Below are 18282 nucleotides of genomic sequence, written 5' to 3' on the forward strand. Positions count from 1 at the left end.
CAATGTTTCTACTGAAAACTTGTGATAAAAAAATGTAGGATCCCTCAAACTCGGCTTATTTATAGCCCTCTTCATTTGCTCATCACTAGGTAAAGGCAATGGATCTATGCAACTGGTTTTTTCTTTTTGTCCATATTTTTATAATAATACTAAAATATGTGGGCTGAATATAATCAATCCTCCACTCTTCAAACTACATGAAAACAACTCTACACTCTATTAGGCTGAGATGTCTAAGCCCTCAAGAACTCTATTGGTGGTTAAAAATGATCAGTTATTTTTTTCCTTTCCTGAAATATTCTAGCACTTAACTTTGTTTGTTGACATGTCTCAACCTTTGATTGCATAAATGAAACAACCACATAATACATGTCCAAGGAATGTACTAAGATAAATCCTCGGTTTTCAAAAATTTCTCAATTTTGGCTACAATATCTACACAAGTCGAACCATCATACATACCATCTATGTGCTCATTATCATGTAATATATACAATCTATATGTTTATCATCACACAATACATGTCCAAGGGAAGGTACTAAGACAAATCCTCAATTTTTAGCAATTTCACAATTTCTGCTATTGTATCTACACAAGTCAAACCATCATATATCATATATATGCTCATCATCATGCAATACATCTATCTCCCTAAATGCGTTCATTCTCTTACATATGTACTACCTAGTAGCTCTAGGCATGTTTGAAACCCTTTGATAAGAAACATAACTCTCATTACAAAGTCTAACAAAACTAGAAGAAAAAACTCCATTGCCAAGAGGTTAGATCTGATCCCACCCTATACCAACATCGTCCCACAAGATAGTGGTGCCTAACGAAAATCCAAATATGTCATAGGTACAAGAGCATCCCGTAAAGTATCTATAGGATAGTTTACACATACTATCATGAACTAAATTTCTCTCATCCCATCTCTACTACAAACTCATGCATAAGTGGAGCCATCATCCATCACCTTAGCCTCCATTCATACCACCCTAATAAATGGTTGAGCCAATATAACATCATATGAGCAAGTGTCTTGCATAAAGAAATGAAAATTTCCTATACATCACCTACAGATATCTTGATATTTGGGCATGCACCATATAATTCCCCTACAATATTATTAGTGGCTCTCATCCGACAACCATGTTCCACATCAATTGGACACGTTTCACTCTCGTAGACTTTACACGCAATAACATTACTTTTCGACTCATGGTCAAGCAAAGCAATACATGGAGTAGCCTTCTCACCTATTTTGAACATTGTCTCCATGGTCACACAAGCCCAATGAGGTCTAGAAAAGTAACAGCATGAAACCAGGATAGATGTATCATCATTTACATAACACACTATAGCTGCTGAGAATTTCTAACAACTTTCAACCATACTATAGTATTATCTTCATGAGCCTCATCCTCACTCCCATCAAATTACTCTTCAATATAGAACCGTGACCTTATGCAATCTACACTACTTACCTCTTCCTCTTTATGATATGTATGATCTCCTCATGGAATTCCCTCTTAACTATTTCCAAGATTTTGGCTAGAATGAACTCCACTTTACTATTGAAAATCATGTCTTTAAGTACTCTCTTGAGGTCAGCAGCAACACTCTCAATGTGTTTGAAAAGAACTTATAGCCAAGCTATTTCTTGTGTCGAACATCTCGCTTCTTCTCTTTTTTCTACGTATCACCCATAACTTGCTTAGGACCTAGTCTAGAAGGAAGAGTAGTAGACTCACTCCCACTAGTCTTCTTAGATGTATCGGAAGCATCATCATCCCACGTTCTCTTCTCCTCAAAAAGTACCCTCTAGGTCTCTGCTAGGTATGCATAGATAGAGTAAGTATCCACTAGTGCATGCCATTCAATCTTTGTCATGTATGCATAGATAGAGTAAGTATCCATTGGTGCATGCCACTCAATCTCTTTCCTTATGTCATGACCTACACTAAATAGCTCTAAGTATAGTATTTTACCCCTGTGTGTTTTATTTGATCCAAAATTCCATAGTTCTAACTTACTTTATGGTCCCTTCTCAATTTGCATACCATAGGTAAAAGCATCTTCTTTAGCCACATAAGAGGTTCGTACAGCCATGTCCTCAACATTTTGTTTCATTTATCATTTGCCAAAGTCTAGAGTCATAGACATACTAGTCTATGTCAAGCATATTTTATCTTTAGGTCCCAAAATGCCAATTTCTTTCTCCTAGAAGATTTGAAAATATCGCAATCCTTGCACTAGTACTCAAGATGTCACACCAAATACATCCTAACCTGTTCCCTTCTAGGAGCTACCTATAAAGGGCTTGCTTTCTCAAGCATAGTAGATCACCTTGCATTTTTGGAAACATCAAGATTTTAATATCTTAAACTTTTAATTACCTCATCCATACCATCGTTCCAAAGTAGTGGAGTTGAAGAATATGGTGGCATAGCCATAAGTATTGGCATTTGCATAAACATAAGCACATGCATAGTGTAGGCAAGGCAGGTGTAGGGATAGGGATAAGTGCCATTGTTGGGGTAGTAGAAAGCATAGAAACATAAGGAATCCTAGGAGAAACAATACCATTCTACAATGTAGACTTCCACATCTATTGCTTCACCAAAGTGGTGATACATCCTTTGCATCTTGCATATCGGTCTTAAGACCCATAAGCTATAACCTGTCTTCCGAGAGCTCTCCTAATTGCACTTGAAGCACTAGATTTGTAGCTTATAGGAACAATTCCACCTTCTCAAGCTCTAAGGCTGCTTGACTTGCAACATCCATCTCGTTAAACCTTGATTCAAACTCTCGTAGTAGCTCTATGGAATCAAGCCCTTGTTTGGCTTGTGTATCCACTCGCGAAAGCTATGCCTAGAAGAAGAGTTCTACCTCCTCCAATGTCAAGAATGTTTATTTACCAAATGTAGTCTTCAGGATTGTTCCCAATCCCTATCCTCAGATGCCAATAGTGCCTCAATATAGTGTACTAAATCCACAATGGCCACAAACAGTCCCTCAAATGATGATTCGACTACAATAGCAATGGCCTCAAACAATTTCCCCAATGGTAAATCAACAACAACAATGGAACCCTACCCACTAGAATCAATATCTAATAGTCCAAACAAGAACTGTGAACTAGAATCAGAATAGAGGATCCTTTGTATCAATCCAAGTATTGCAAGTGCTCTAGGAGGAGAAAATTGGAAGGACTACTTGTCAAACTCAATTGCAAATATTAAGAAGAAGCTTATGGATGTAATCACAAAACATTTACAAACACTAAAAGAAAATACTCCTAGTCTATCAAACACTACAGAAGTAAGAAGAGATGTCATTCGATCAAACAATTGGTCCAAAAAGTACCATCAAGTGAGACATTTAGCCATTAACATACCCGAAAGCCAACTATCCTTGGAGCCCTCTCTTCTTTTTGCCTTAGAAAAAACCACATAGAGGACATCTACTCTTTGAAGGAGACGCATGTCAAAAGGAAGAAAGATGAAGGAGCAAGGTTCAACCTACTAGAATCTAATGTAACAATGTAAGACATTGGATCAAAGCCTAAAGAATTTGGTCCAATGAGGTTCCCTCCCAAACGTACAGAGGAAGATAGTCTGGTGGTGGACATAGATTCAAAGTGGAATGTTAAAATGAAAAGAGAATGGTCACATCTCCCCAAATTTTCCAAACCCTAGAAGATTCATGGATTACAAGCACCTTTATAGTTGATACAAAGGAGAAAACCACACTACTAAAGACTATCGCAATCCAGCCCTAGTCAAGGCTAATGCCATAGATAACCGACATAAGAATTAGGAACCTACCTTTAACTTAGTAGAACTAGAAATAGTTGCAATAACATAAACCAAGAAAAGGGAACTTATGATTTCAAAAGAAAATGTTCCACGTACAAAATTTATCAAGTTCAAGTTCCCAGCACAGCTATAGAGAAGCACAATACAAGATGGTACAATGTAGACCACTCCAATGCCCAAAAAGGATACAGAGACTGTCCAGGATGACAAACCAAAGATCCAAGAGATGGAAGAGGTGGATGTACCTCCGTAATAGAAGATGTGGTGATGTAGCCACTCCAATGCCCAAAAAGGATACAGAGACAGTCCAAGATGACAGACCAGAGATCCAAGAGATGGAAGAGGTGGATGTACCTCCGTAATAGAAAATGTGGTGATATAGCCACTAATTGAGAAAATAGGAAAAATCAAGGTAAACATTGACCCACTCCTAGTCGGTTGAATCCAATGGATCCCATAAAAGAGTATGACTTGGTGAAAGACTTGGATACCCTTCCATCCTAATTTGACATTGTGATAATTGTTGATGCTATCTCCCAATCACATAAAGAGACTCAAAAGAATCCTCATAGAAACACATGGTCTAAGGATTGCCCACTCTGCAATTGCTACTAAAACCAATAAGGCCTCAGAGCATGTGAAAGAAGTAGATGTGGCCAATGTCTTCTTGGATCCTGGCACTCCAAAGACTAGCATCTAGATAGAAGAGTGCTTTACTGCAAGTGCATTGATAGGTATATGCTCTTCAGTGAACATCATGATGGATATGATCATGAAAGATTTGGGCCTACAAGGCATGTAGCTAACACAATGGCTTATTAGACTAGTAGATAAAAGAAAAATCAAGCCTATAGGTATCCTTCCTCACATCAAGACTATAATAGTTGTAGGACGAGATTACTAGCTACCTTACCTAGTGGTGAAACCAAAATTTTATGGGACTTCTTATATCTTATTGTTGAAAAGACAATGGCTATTTGAAAAACAAGGAAGGATCAATCAATTCATAGGAACCCTAACCCTAGGTAGAGGATACAACAAAGTGGTGTTGAAGCTCTATGCTTCATAGAGAGGATATGAATCCACCTCCATAAAAGTGTCGATTGACTCTTCTAATGAAGCATCGAATGGAATATCAATCGAAGAAGATACTATCAAGTAAATTTTCCAAAAGAAACTTGAAGCGCAATCCCTAAGTGTGGGTATTATAGGCCATCTCCCGAAAGAAGCAAAGTTATTATCAATGGGTGAATCCCTTCTACCTAAACCAAGAATGACTTCTAAAATCAACTTTGATATTGAGATAAAATCATGTATGTACTATTCTCCCTATTACATGGCCACAATAGAGCCAAAGACAGAAGCAAAAGCTAAAATAGAGAGCATGTTCTTCTCTTAGAGAGCTCTTGTAAAAGCAAAGACAAAGCCTGAAGAGGAAGATGATGAATCCAAAGACGAAGTTAATGAAAGAAATGAAGAGCAAGAATCCCTATGACTTGAAGTGATGTCCATGAGAACATGATCGAGGATTCAAGGGAATATAAAGGATGTACACAAGCCTGTCATATTACATTCCTAGACACATCCTCATAAGATGAGTCCTCAAGTCAAGAAGTGAGGATCCCACAAATCAAAGGCATATCTCATACCATTTACAACATAGTTGAGAATATGAAAACTTCCTCAACCCCGTCAAATGCATCTTTTGGGCCACATTGTCTTTGTGTAAGGGATAGCAACAGATCCTATAAAGATTGAAAACATTGTGGCCCTAATGGCATCAACCAATCTAGAGCAATTGAGAGGATTTCTTGGCCATGTGGACTACTATAGGAGGCTCATTGAACAGTTTGCAGCTAAGACAGCCCCCTTGCACAAGCTCCTCAAAAAAGATACAAAGTTCATTTGGATAGATAATTGTGAAAAATCTTTCAGTACTTGGAAGTAGAGCCTAATCAAAGTATCTATCTTGCAACCTCCTAATTGGACAAAGGGATTCCATGTCCATACTGATGCATATGTCAAAGGGCTAGGTATTTTTCTTTGCTAGAAAGGCTCCTTGAAGCTATACAAGCCCATTTATTGTGTAGGCCAAAAAGTCATTAATAGGGAGAGGAACTATACAATGATAGGGCTAGAGTGCTTAGCGATGGCATTTACTCTAGAGAAGTTTTGGCATTACCTTTTATCAATGCATTTTAAGTTATTTATGGATCATAAGGCTCTATCCTTCTTCATAAACAAGGCCAATGTAAAAGAAAAAATGATGAAATGGCTCCTTCTATTCCAGGAGTTTGATTTTGGAGTAGTCATTTAGCCCAATTTCTCCCATATCTTGACTAATCATCTATTGCAAATATATCGAAGACACTAGATGATTCATACCTTTCTGAAAAAGATCCATTTTTAGTAAAGATTGCAATCCCATGATATGCTAACATTGGCAACCTCTTGGCCACACAATAATAACCCCCTGGTATTTCTAATAGAGAAAAGAAGAAGCTTCTATTGAAATCAATGCCCTATACTTTGCTAGGTGATGATTTATACAAAACAGAAAAAGATAAAGTATTGTAAAGATGCATAACAGGAGATACAATTGCAATTGTCCTAAAGGCTTGCCATGATAAGCCATGTGGTGGATATTTTACGCGAGAAGCAATAACCAAGAAACCTCTACTTGCAGGATACTAATGACCTATCCTCCACAAAGATGTCTATCATTATTGTAAGCACTATGAAATGGAAAATCCTACTAAAACTAGTGCAATGCCACTATATAGTTAATCCTTCCCTTGAAGCCATTTGAGAAATAGGGATCAATTTCGAGATACCTATCGATCCTCCAACCAGAAGGAAGCAAAAAAAATACATATTGGTTCGTATAGACTATGTGACGAAGTGATATGAAGCAAAGTTCTCAAGCAAGATGATGGCAATAGTGTGGGTCTATTCTTGTACGAGAATATTATCACTTGCTTTACTAGTCCCTTAGAACTGGTAAGTGATCGTGGTGTTCACTTTTTGAGCAAAATTATGGAAGAGCTGATAAAGATCTACAAGATTTGCTATCACAAGTCCATACCCTACTACCCTAGAGCCAAAAACCAAGTCGAAGTCAGCAATTGCATCTTTTATTCAATCCTGACAAGGATGATTGCCACACAATGTAGTGATCAGAATGATCAACTTATAAAAGCCCTCTGGGCATACAAAACCTCCCATAAGGCCACAATATGATAGATACCTTTCCAATTTTTCTATTATATAGGAGCTATTTGCACTGTTGAGTTATAATTTTCCTCTTTATGAGTGGTTATCACATAGCAATTAGGAGATACCAAGTCCCTGCATCATCATCTTTTGCACTTGGAATGTCTCGACAAGACTTGAAGGATGGCCTTATAATGTATGGAAGCAACATATGATTTGTGCTTTGGTAAGTTTCTTGGAAAGATCCAATAGCATTGGATGGGCCCCTACAAGGTACTTGCAATCAACCCTAATAGCTCTGTGCGAATACAAGCCATAGATACCTCTGATGATCTCTTCCTGAGATCAATGGCTATCGTCAAAAGAATTCATGAGATCAATGGCTATCGACTAAAGAAATATTTTTCTCCTTCTGAAACTTGACAATCACAAATGATAGCTTCTACTCCCCTTTGGTATCGCTCTTTATTCTTCTCATGTTGCTTTTAATCGCCATCATCATTTGGATTCTATTGATCAAGTGGATGATTTCTTCTATATCCTCAATTCTAGATCCCGTCCATGTTCTATTCCCTTTCCTTTCAATCCAACAGATGTGGCTAGATGGTTCTAAACACTAGTCTTCTTGCCTTGTTTAAAAAAAATAAAAAGCAAAAGAGGAAGAAGAAATAGAAAAATATATAGATTATGGGAGAAAAGAACTTTGGTTCTTGCCATACTGACATCCTCTTAGAGAAAATGTGAAAACACCATCGGAAGTAAGGAGAAAAAAATACAATGTTATGGGAGAAAATAAAGAAATTCCCTGACATAATAGGCCTCATTTCAAGAAAAAATAGCAAACACCCTTGGATGGGAAGCTAGCTGTGGAAAACGTAGTGACATTCTATAGTCCAGATACATTATACATAATAATCTTTCTAATATACAATTCTGAAGCAACCTTCCTTGGTGTGTTATATCCATGTGCTTTCATAGGCCGTCTTGCTCCTACAACAGATAGAAGATCTTCATCCAATCCAAGTTCCTAATTTATCAACTACCTCCCTAGGTAGGCTTCTTCATTAGTAGACTTGCACAATTTGTTAATAGCACTATAAGGCTTTCTTCCCTTCTTTTCTCGTATTATACACTAGTACAGGGCAGGATATATGATTGTATTGGCACACAATGCATACAACCTTTATATAAATGACATTGAGGATTACATTAAGCTATCTAATAGGTTCCCTCCTTTAATAACTATGTACTAATGTGTGTTTATATATTTTTGGATGATAGATCCCATCTTGCGAGCCAATGCTTTTGTGAAGACTTTGTAAATGACTCCCATTAGTGAGATGGATTGCCAATGATTCAATTGGATGCACATGGTTTGCTTTGCCACTAAGGTAATGATGCTTCTCATCCATGATTCTGAAAGCCATCCTTCTTCCCAATAGAAATTTATGAGATCAATCATACTGTGTAACTCAAATCTATCCCAAATGTGTAGCAACATCTCCACTGAAATTTCATCAAATCTAGGTGACTCCTTCCTACCTAAACCTGTTAGATAACTTTTAGTTCCTTAGAAGAGAATCTATGAGTTAATATAGCATTGTCCTCCTCTGTGACTACCTTGTTGATAGGGTCAAGAATTCTTCTATGTGCCTCACAATCCATGCCATGATGAGATAGGTATAGTAATTGACAATGCTCCCTACATATGGATGTGATTTTCTATTGATTTAATCTCCATGTGCCATCATCATATTACAAAGCAACAATACTTCCCTTTGCCATGCATTTCTTAAGAGAATTAATGAATTCAATTGAACTACAATGTCTATCCTCGATCATCCTTTTCTTGTACAAGAAGTCAATTTTCTCCATCTCCCACACTAAAGTGCGATGTCGTACTATCTCGGCCTACTTCAGCTCCTATGCTTTGAAGTTATTCAGTTGCCTCAAATAAGCCTCTCTCACGTAAGTGGCATAATGTCCTTTTTGCCCATTTTAATTCCAATCTTTCTTTCTCAAAAAGCCACATGCCTTTCAAACATATACATTGTTAGATACTATTGAGAAACCCCCCTCCCCCCCAAGGGTAGGGTTTTCCCTCCTTATATCCTCTTGCATCACATTAATAGCTCCCTCCACCATGTAATTAAAGGGATTTTGCAAATAATATGTATGGTTGGCCACAAACCACTTCCATTGGCCTTTAAATTGTTGTAGCTCAATATGACCGAGGATTGAAAAATGGTCAGATAGCATATTGCCACCACAATCAACCTTAAACTCTACAGTTTGGAGGAGCCACTCACTCCCCAAAGAGGCAGACCATCTATCCAACCTAGCCCTGTAGTTGGGAAAAACGAGAGAGTTGTAGGTTTGCAATCCACCATCCTCATGTAGTATGTCCCCCAAATCCACCAAGCCCAATTTTTCTAATAAATGCCCCCATGCTTTAGCCTCCTCCCCATGAATTTTGGCTACTTGTGTCAAGGAGTTAGTTTCATTGAGTACCATATTGAAATCCCCAACTATCAGACACTTTTTGACTTCTACACTTAACATCTCATGCCACAACATGCTTCTTGTCTAGGCAAGATTGGGTCCATATACACTAAGTATGTCTAGTTGCTCATTGTTCCATTTAACACTCACCCCCAACATCCTACCACTAGGAGAATTGTATTTTCGTAGCGGGGAAATTTCAATCCTCATGAGTATTGCACAACCCAATTCTCCTCTTGCATCTCCCCCAAAGAAGCAAGTGTAATCCCCATGCAGACAAACTACCCCACTCTTAACATGCACTTTGTGTTCTTGGATCAAAACAACATCTTGGCTTTGCTACCACACCCATTTCCAGAAAAGCCCTTTTTATGTGGCTTCACTTAGCCGCTTAACATTAAAACTCATCACCTTAAGTCTACCCTAGATGGTCATCAGAAACAATTCGAGTATGTTGTTCTCTATCAAATCCTTTGTTCCCCTTCTCTCAATTTGCATGATCCCTAAGCCATCCATTAGCATAATCTCCCACAACACTCTAGTTGGCACTTGTGTAAGCCACAAACTAGTTAGGACCTTACCATCTCATACCATGTGGATCTGAGGCCATATGTATATTTGCATCCATCCCGAGATAATCTAATCTTGTTCTAGATGTTCCAAAAGGAACTCTACTAATGTATGTTTGCATATGCACTTGCTCACCTCCGACTTCCCTACGGAATTGCTACCTTTGACCAAAAATTCTGAATATGCGGTCACGGCCTAACCTAGGTGCTATATGGCACCTCTGAATTTCGCTTTCCTACGTAAGGCTTTATTCTTTCTATTACGAACGCGTATCCCACAAAAGACAAATTCTATTGTGGAAGGGGTGAGCCAATGGAGGGATGTAAAGAGGCCGACCCAAACCATTTGCAATGTCGGGAAGCATGTTCCACAAATGCGCAGGAGGATCCAGAATCTCCACCCACATACACATGGGACAATCCTTCTTCAGTCGATCACGACCCATCTCCACGGGCAGCCATTGGGGGGTGAGTACGTATACAAATGCCAAGCCCCCCAAAAATACACTCTCTGGTTTTGCACGCACACCTTGTTGGCTTCAAGTGAGATCTTCATTGCCTGCCCATCTTTCCTATGAAACCATACTGCGTTGAAGATGGCTTGCCAAAATCTCAGATACCACTTGTGGGTTTGCCTCCAGGCGAAGGCGGGCGTCCTCCTGGGTGGTGCGCATGGAGATCTGATCTTCAAAAGTTCCAGCAGAAGCCTATTGCCCTCCCGCTGACGGTTCACTGCACTGCGTCCACGCCTGTTTGCTCAAGCTCAGACAATCTTCTTCTCCGCGCTTCAGAAATACCCCTGCTGCTGCCTTCCTTCGTTGCCACAGAGCCACTCATATCGAGATCCTCATCTGCCATCTGCTCATCCCTCTTCCCCAACCATCCTGCATTACGAAGAGCTGAATGTGAAAGGACCCATGCAAAAAGCCTTTGCATGAAGGGCGGCGCCATGTGCAGGGGGAAAGGAACCTGACACGATGGTATTTATTAGCATTAAATACGTGAACGTCTTCACCACTCTTATCAATCCATCGCCGAGTTCGGATCATTTTATTATGGCTAAAAGTTTATACTCGATCAGGATAATTCTAAAATACGAGTGCTCTTATATCGTAAAAAGTTTAAGGCGGTCGCATTAGAATACTAGATCGTTCTGTCTTCTAGTATCGTGCACAAAATCTATCACGTTTTCGTATCTCCAGGGGAAAACATTTTTTTTATTAAGAACAGGCATGAATATCAAAGGGGATTGTCATTACAGCACAGTATAATTCTAAGTAGAGTTGATTTACGCGACGGCTGCAGGATTTGAACCTGCGCGGGCGGAGCCCAACAGATTTCGAGTCTGTCGCCTTAACCACTCGGCCAAGCCGTCAACTTATTGATGACAATTAAAGTTTTTATAATGACTTTTATATTTTAATTGCCAAACTGTTTTCAATACTCTGTTCAAGCTATCACAAACACAGCATGTTCACGGTCAAATAGCCCGGCAAAGCCCACTGCCCAGTATTCTAGAATTGGCAGAACATACAAAGAGAGAGCAACCGTTAACATATTTCATTTCCTTCCCCCAAAAAAAAGCCAATGTGCACGCAAAAACCTCAACTTTTATCTAAGATCTGTTAAATAAGCCCAAAAAAAAAAGTAAGGTTGTCGGTTGTTTTTATCTACTTATTTATGCATTTATACTAACGCGATGGAACTAGATACACACATACAACCACTCCTGCTGGGTGTTGTTGGAGAAGTTAATCGAGAGGGACCACTAATTAGTGTTCCATCATGACTCTCAACCTCAAACAACTAACAAACAAAGATTGAAAGGGACAATTCTTGAAGTTAGGGATATTGCTGTTGCGTTGTTTGTGTTGGGTACAAAATATTGATAATGAACTACCTTGTTCCACATGGTTTTTAGCGATGCTACTTGTGGATAAGAGGTTTGAAGTGGTTTAGGAGAGTTGGGCTTTAATTAGAACAATGGTTTTAGCCAAGCCGTATACATTTAGAGTTGCAAGGGTTGCAACATGATTTAAGGGCTATTACAAAAGAGATATACACTTTTTTAGAGAACATCGCCATCACTTGGGGAAATGGGAGGAGCCTTTTTAGCTCTCTTTTCTTGAATGTCATGGTGAAAGCCTCATGAAGCTTTTCATCTTCTTCTCATGCTCCATTGTCCTCCTCTTATTCATCACTTTCTCTGACTTCCTACATGATAAATGCCTTTTGAGCTTTTGTCCTATGGAAATTGTCTTTCCCCTTGTGGCTCTGTTTGTGACTAATGTCACACACAATCAATTCATTATGATTGGCCTTATTCTTCCCCTTGAACTTGAAATTGTTATACAGGCCTTCAATCTCTTCTATGCTTCTTCCAAGAGAGAAGTTTCAACTTCAACCATCTTGGAAGAACCCGTGTTGATAAGAGTAGTAACCACATGATCATGCTCATCAAGAAAAGACTTGAGTAAGACCTCTATGGTTATGTCTTCTTCCACTTTGAGTTATATAATTGCACGCTAGATTAGCAAACTTTTCATGTAGTCCAAATGAAATAATAAAGAAAATTCATGTTTCATTTCCAATCCAAAAGGGCACACAACAATCCAAACTTGGAGCTTTTGGATTGAGCCCCAAATGGTTTGTTTAGATGATCCCATGGATCTTTACACACTCGCACCTATTATATGATGTATATAAGTGTCATCCAACTCAAGCTTGATGATAGTTTGGCCATGTCATCTCTAACTTCCCAAGAAGTTATTTGCATGGCATCCGCGACTTCTTTTCTTTTCCATTCACAATATTTCAATGTCCTTTCTTTATGGTGATTAACTTCAACCATGTTTGCCAATTATGGAATGCATGACCCTTAAACTTCATGATCCCACCTTCGTCATACTAAAGCTTGCACGACTCCATTGGTGGAATGGATCTTCTAAGCAACTAACATATGTTATTAAAGTAGACAAAATTTTTCCTTAATGTTAAAGATGAAGGAACTATAGCAGACATAATGGTAGCTCTTTAATGCTTAATGGCCATTAGATGTTTTTAGTGATGGCACTAAATTGGAGAAGACCTTCTGATTATAGAACTTCAAACGTGATGTGTACTCACCAAAGTACCACATAGAGAAGTATACTTCTCAATGATTATAATAGTAGGCACAATAGTGGCATGAAAAGAGCAATATAAACAACCAAATGGCACTCTTAATATGGCAAGTACCTCAAATTGGATGCCAAAAATTGGTCAATCTAAGTATAACTGCAACATAGAAAATCATCTTAGTAACATGGCACTACAACAATGGGAAGGCAACCCTTGTCTGGTGGGCAACATGAGCATCCTCTAGTTGTGTGACATATGGTGGGATGAAGCATCCATTGTACTTGGATTTGTACCACTCCATAGGAGGGAGCAAAGAATGGGAGATGGAAACATTGTTGTGAATAGCAGTAGCAAACATGCCACAACCAACAACCATGGTGAAGCTACGGTAGAAGAATATTGGCATAGTTGGGGCAACGTGAACATCTGACATTATTCAACATCACAATGGGAAGGAGGAGGTAGCTCTCTTGTTGATGTTGCATGGACAGAAGAGATACAATGCAACCATTACATCTAAGGTAGAACTCAAATCCTTGAGTAGTCACAAATAGAGCAACACACACTCACAATAAGCCATGGTAGTTAGATGAGAGTGAGCCATAGCTCTTTAATGCTAAGAGGCAAGGCAACACAAGGGCCCAAAAATACAAACCTCCAAAGCTATGCTCTAAACTACCATGTTGAGAGATTCAATGGATGAGTGAGAAAAGAGAAGTACGCAATACACAATTGAAGGTAAAATAGAGAACATGGTAGAATAGTTTATTCAAATGCGAATGAGCCTTTATAAAGGTATTAGAAGCACTACTTTGTGAGTGTGGTTTTGGTAGGTGCAATGCCACGTAAATAAGATTCATGAGAATCTCCTAAACCAGTTGTTAATGGGGTAGATGGTAAAGTGAATTTTTATTTGTAGTGTATCCAATGCGTGTAAGGGAGACTCTTCCTTTATTGATGTATATAGAATAGAGCAAGGATAATTTATACTAAGCTTGCATGTCTTATCTATCAACCCAAATGCATATCATGAGTTTGATATTTCAATAGAATTTAGAAGCGTATTTTGCCACAACTTCAATGGCCTTTAGTAACACATATTGCAAACAATTCCATGGTTTAGCAACCCTATTAATGGGTATTCTAAGATATGTTTGGGTTAACATCTAAGCCAAGTCCAACACCATGGAGTCACCCAATTGTAGGGTTTGAACCTTTGTCCTCCCATAACTCACCCATACTCCCAACCAATTGGGCTAGTGCTTGTTAAAGTCTTGTTAAAGGTGCACACCTTCAAGTGAAAGATAGGTGCTACCCCATTAAAAAGTTACCACTTGAAGGTAATAAAAACACATTGTTTAGAAAGAATGTATAAGCCAAGTATCTATTATCCCTTCGTTATTCATTCCCATGCAAGATTACATTGAATAGTCACCTATACTAAGGACCTCTAATTTATGTTTCATTATGTACAAATAATGACTATTTTGTTCAATGCCCCTTCCAAAATAGTTTAGGATACATAAGAATGCTTTAAGATAAAGCAATTAAGAGTATATAGACTATGGTGATTCATTTTCTAGCCAAATGATACATGCAATTAATATATATACCAAACATGTTATTGTTTGTGTGTCTAACAATGCATAATTTTGCTTTTGTTGTGCATATTTAGAGGAACACAAAGTCGATAGCTTGGGAAAATGGTTAGTATATAATACATTTATGTCTTGTTGTAACATCAAACAAAGTAGCAAGAAAATAAATAGCCATCACATAAGCATAATAGTAGCTTATAATATTTTTGTAGAAAATGGCTCAAAGTAAAGGCGTATACATCTACTATTTGCATTCAAAGCTATTGTTTGTATAAGACCACACAAACCCCTAGTCATTGGTCCTTTACCTTTATTTGCATGATCTCCATTATTCCCACTATTTACATCTTTTTTTTTTTGCCATATTGATCAAATTTGCTAAAGTAAATTGTGCATTATAATCTACAATGACAAAACGAATACGGATGAGGCTTATAAAATCAAAGGTGATGATTTTATTATTCTTGCTTTTTCAGTAGCAATAACTTAATTTCAAAATATAACCATGAATTCAAATTTTAACACCTTCAAAGCTGACCTACCCATAATTTAACTATGCTTCGAAACATAATGTAATTTCAAATGCTTACAAAGGCCTCAACAATAGCATCTCTCAAGAATTAAAGATGCCTAAAAGTAGAGATTCTTTGTGATATAGAAAAGCTTAAAAGAGCACACATCTTGCCTCAAAAGATCTTAAGTCATTGACTTCCAAAGGAGTTGAGAATGGTTCCAATGATCCTACTCCCTTTCATGTTTAACCCCAACAAGGCATTATATTTAAGTGCTACCTTTTGTTTTGTCACTCGCACCAATTAGAATCCTCCAATGATGTAAATTTTAACTTCATAGCTTGCAAAGACAATGTGTCTTATAGAGCATTGGTCTGAAGATGCCTAAAGGCTTCATAAATGCAACAAAAGAGAGAAACTTTTAGAAGCTATATGGAGCTTAATATTAATCATAGAATATAATAAAATACCAAAATCATGAAATCATCTCTATAATAGGTCACTTTCACATCCAATGACCCTATGTGTTAATCTCTTTCTTGATGCATTATAGAATTCTAATAAATGCAACACATTCAAGCCTATTATACCATGCAAAACCTCAAGGATGGACCTTGAATTACTCGTACAAATTCTCCTTTTAAAAAATAATCATTTGGTTTTACTAGCAAAGAGCATGTACATCTAAAGCCTTTGTTCCAAACATTATGGCATGCCCTAGATCAACACCTTTTGAAGCAAGCCACAATTTTCATCCCTTGGTCCTTTGGTTGATGCCTCCTCGAAGTAGCTTGAAGGCCTGATGTCTATACATGCCACACAAATACGATACTAACACCCTCTCTCAAATCATGGGTGCTCATTATAATAAATGTACAAATCTAGGTGAGTACTAACACCCTCTCTCAAATCATGGGTGCTCATTATAATAAAATGTACAAATCTAGGTGAGTACTAACACCCTCTTTTGCATCATAGGTGAGTACAAAAGCTAGGCCACCCAATTATTAAATAAACCTCCAAGTAGAGAGGAAGAGGTAAGGAGTACAAGTGTAGGGTGAGAAAGCTCTAGCAATAGAAAACATAAGATTTTCAAATTAAAACTATCAATAGCAACACACAAAACTAGAAGACCAACAATACTAGCCATTTAATACCGTCTTAAAACATTGAGATGATAAAAAGCGACAAAGATAAAGAATGAACACCTAAGAAAGGAAATGAATACAAGTACTCAAAATGACTAGGAAATGGAATCCATAAAGGTGAAGCATGAGATGTGTTGTATGATACCACTAAGGTACTGGTACAATGATGACCAATAATAGTGCCTCCATTATCCCTCTCTTGAAAGGAAAATGATGTAATAGATCAACTGAGGGTGAAGTGGATCATACATGAAAACCTCCAGACAAAGCCCTAGATAGCCTCAAGACAAGACCCTAAACAATAAGAATGATCCATAAAGGGCCACATCATAATTATCTCTAGATGGAACCCAAATGAAAGCTAATCAAAATGCCTAAGACCCATGATACATGCCAAACCAATAATGAGATAGTAAAATCTTACATTTTATAGAAGCATAAAATTACAACCATCCTTGCTTCTTCTGAGCTTCTAGAGATGGTAATGTGGACTAATCCAAAGCCATAGTCCCCTCACTCAACTCATTAAATCCAAGTATATGATTTATCCAAATGTTGATTTGCTACACGCTTAAAAATAAAGGAATGAAAATGCTTTTTATACCTTAGATATCAACACTTCTTGTAGTGTTTTGAGCCTTATTCAACATATAATCAAGGCATTAGAGACTTGGAATATACTAAAGAGTGAGTATGAAACCTGAAATCAAACAAGGATCCAAAACCTAGAGAACCAACTAGCAATACATATGAGGATATATTCATCGCCCAAACTAAGAACCTATATCAATATATGGCAAATAGTGGGATACAAAAGACTAGCAAGGAGGCATGTGCCTTCAAATCTATCCACCAAAGTTTGATGTACTAGTAACAGCTCTTAACACTCAAGTGAGATCTCAAGCATTGGCATTTGAGGAATTTTAGATATTAGTAATGGACGAGGTATGGCCTAAAGATTAAGAAGAAAGCATCAAGGGAAATGCAATATTCTTTGCCAATGCAAAGCCAAAGCTAATTCCTCCACCAAAAATAATCGTGACAAAAAGAAAAAGAGTAGAGAGAAGTCCCATCTTTATAAATTCCAAAGAGAAAAATATCTAAACTTTGTACTAAATATAGAAAAGAAATTACCAAAATGATCCTAAAGATCAAGAAATTCCCAAATGACCCTCATATTTTCAACCTATGAAGTTATCATCAAGTTGTTAATATAAGCATAAAAGCTTATTATTTGATATTAGTTAATGTACGAGGGTCAATTTGAAAATCTAAAAGATAGGGGGGTTATTTTTTAACTTTTGCCATACTTTAAGGTAATTTTGGCAATATTTCCTTTACAATAAATGGCACTCATGTATCTTATGCACAACTCGTTTATAGAAAGCTATTTTGTTCCCATTTTATTTCACCAAGTGACCTTACCACACATACTTTGTACAATTCATAACATCACGACATCAAGCAATAAATATCAGCATCTTGTGTGCTCACTAATTTGAGTGGGAGAAGGAGAGAGCAAATCAAGAGACCATGCTTGTTAGCTATTAGTTAGATTCTATGTGTATGTATCAAGATATGAGCGCTCTTGAGGATGGGCATACCCCCTACACATTCATAGAATGCTTTTTTCTTTCACAAGTGATCTAATCCTTCACATATTCACGTTCATAGCAACACCAATCGCAACAACATTGAGTGAAAAGCATCAATGTTACAACCGCACGCATGGTGAACAAATCCAAGTATTGTATCTTGACCATATGACTACACAATTCATAAGTGCCTATGGTCT

General features: G+C 37.7%; 1 non-coding gene across 1 annotated transcript; it reads right to left on the bottom strand.

Moving 5' to 3' along the window:
- Positions 1-11402: 11402 nt before the first annotated feature.
- TRNAS-CGA (transfer RNA serine (anticodon CGA)) lies at positions 11403-11484 on the bottom strand. Its single transcript has one exon. It is a non-coding gene; the product is annotated as a tRNA-Ser (tRNA).
- Between the last annotated feature and the right edge of the window lie 6798 nt (positions 11485-18282).

The sequence above is a fragment of the Lygodium microphyllum genome, chromosome 3, assembly GCF_053477565.2.
Source record: "Lygodium microphyllum isolate KBCC chromosome 3, Lygodium_microphyllum_v1.1.10, whole genome shotgun sequence".
NCBI lineage: Eukaryota > Viridiplantae > Streptophyta > Polypodiopsida > Schizaeales > Lygodiaceae > Lygodium > Lygodium microphyllum.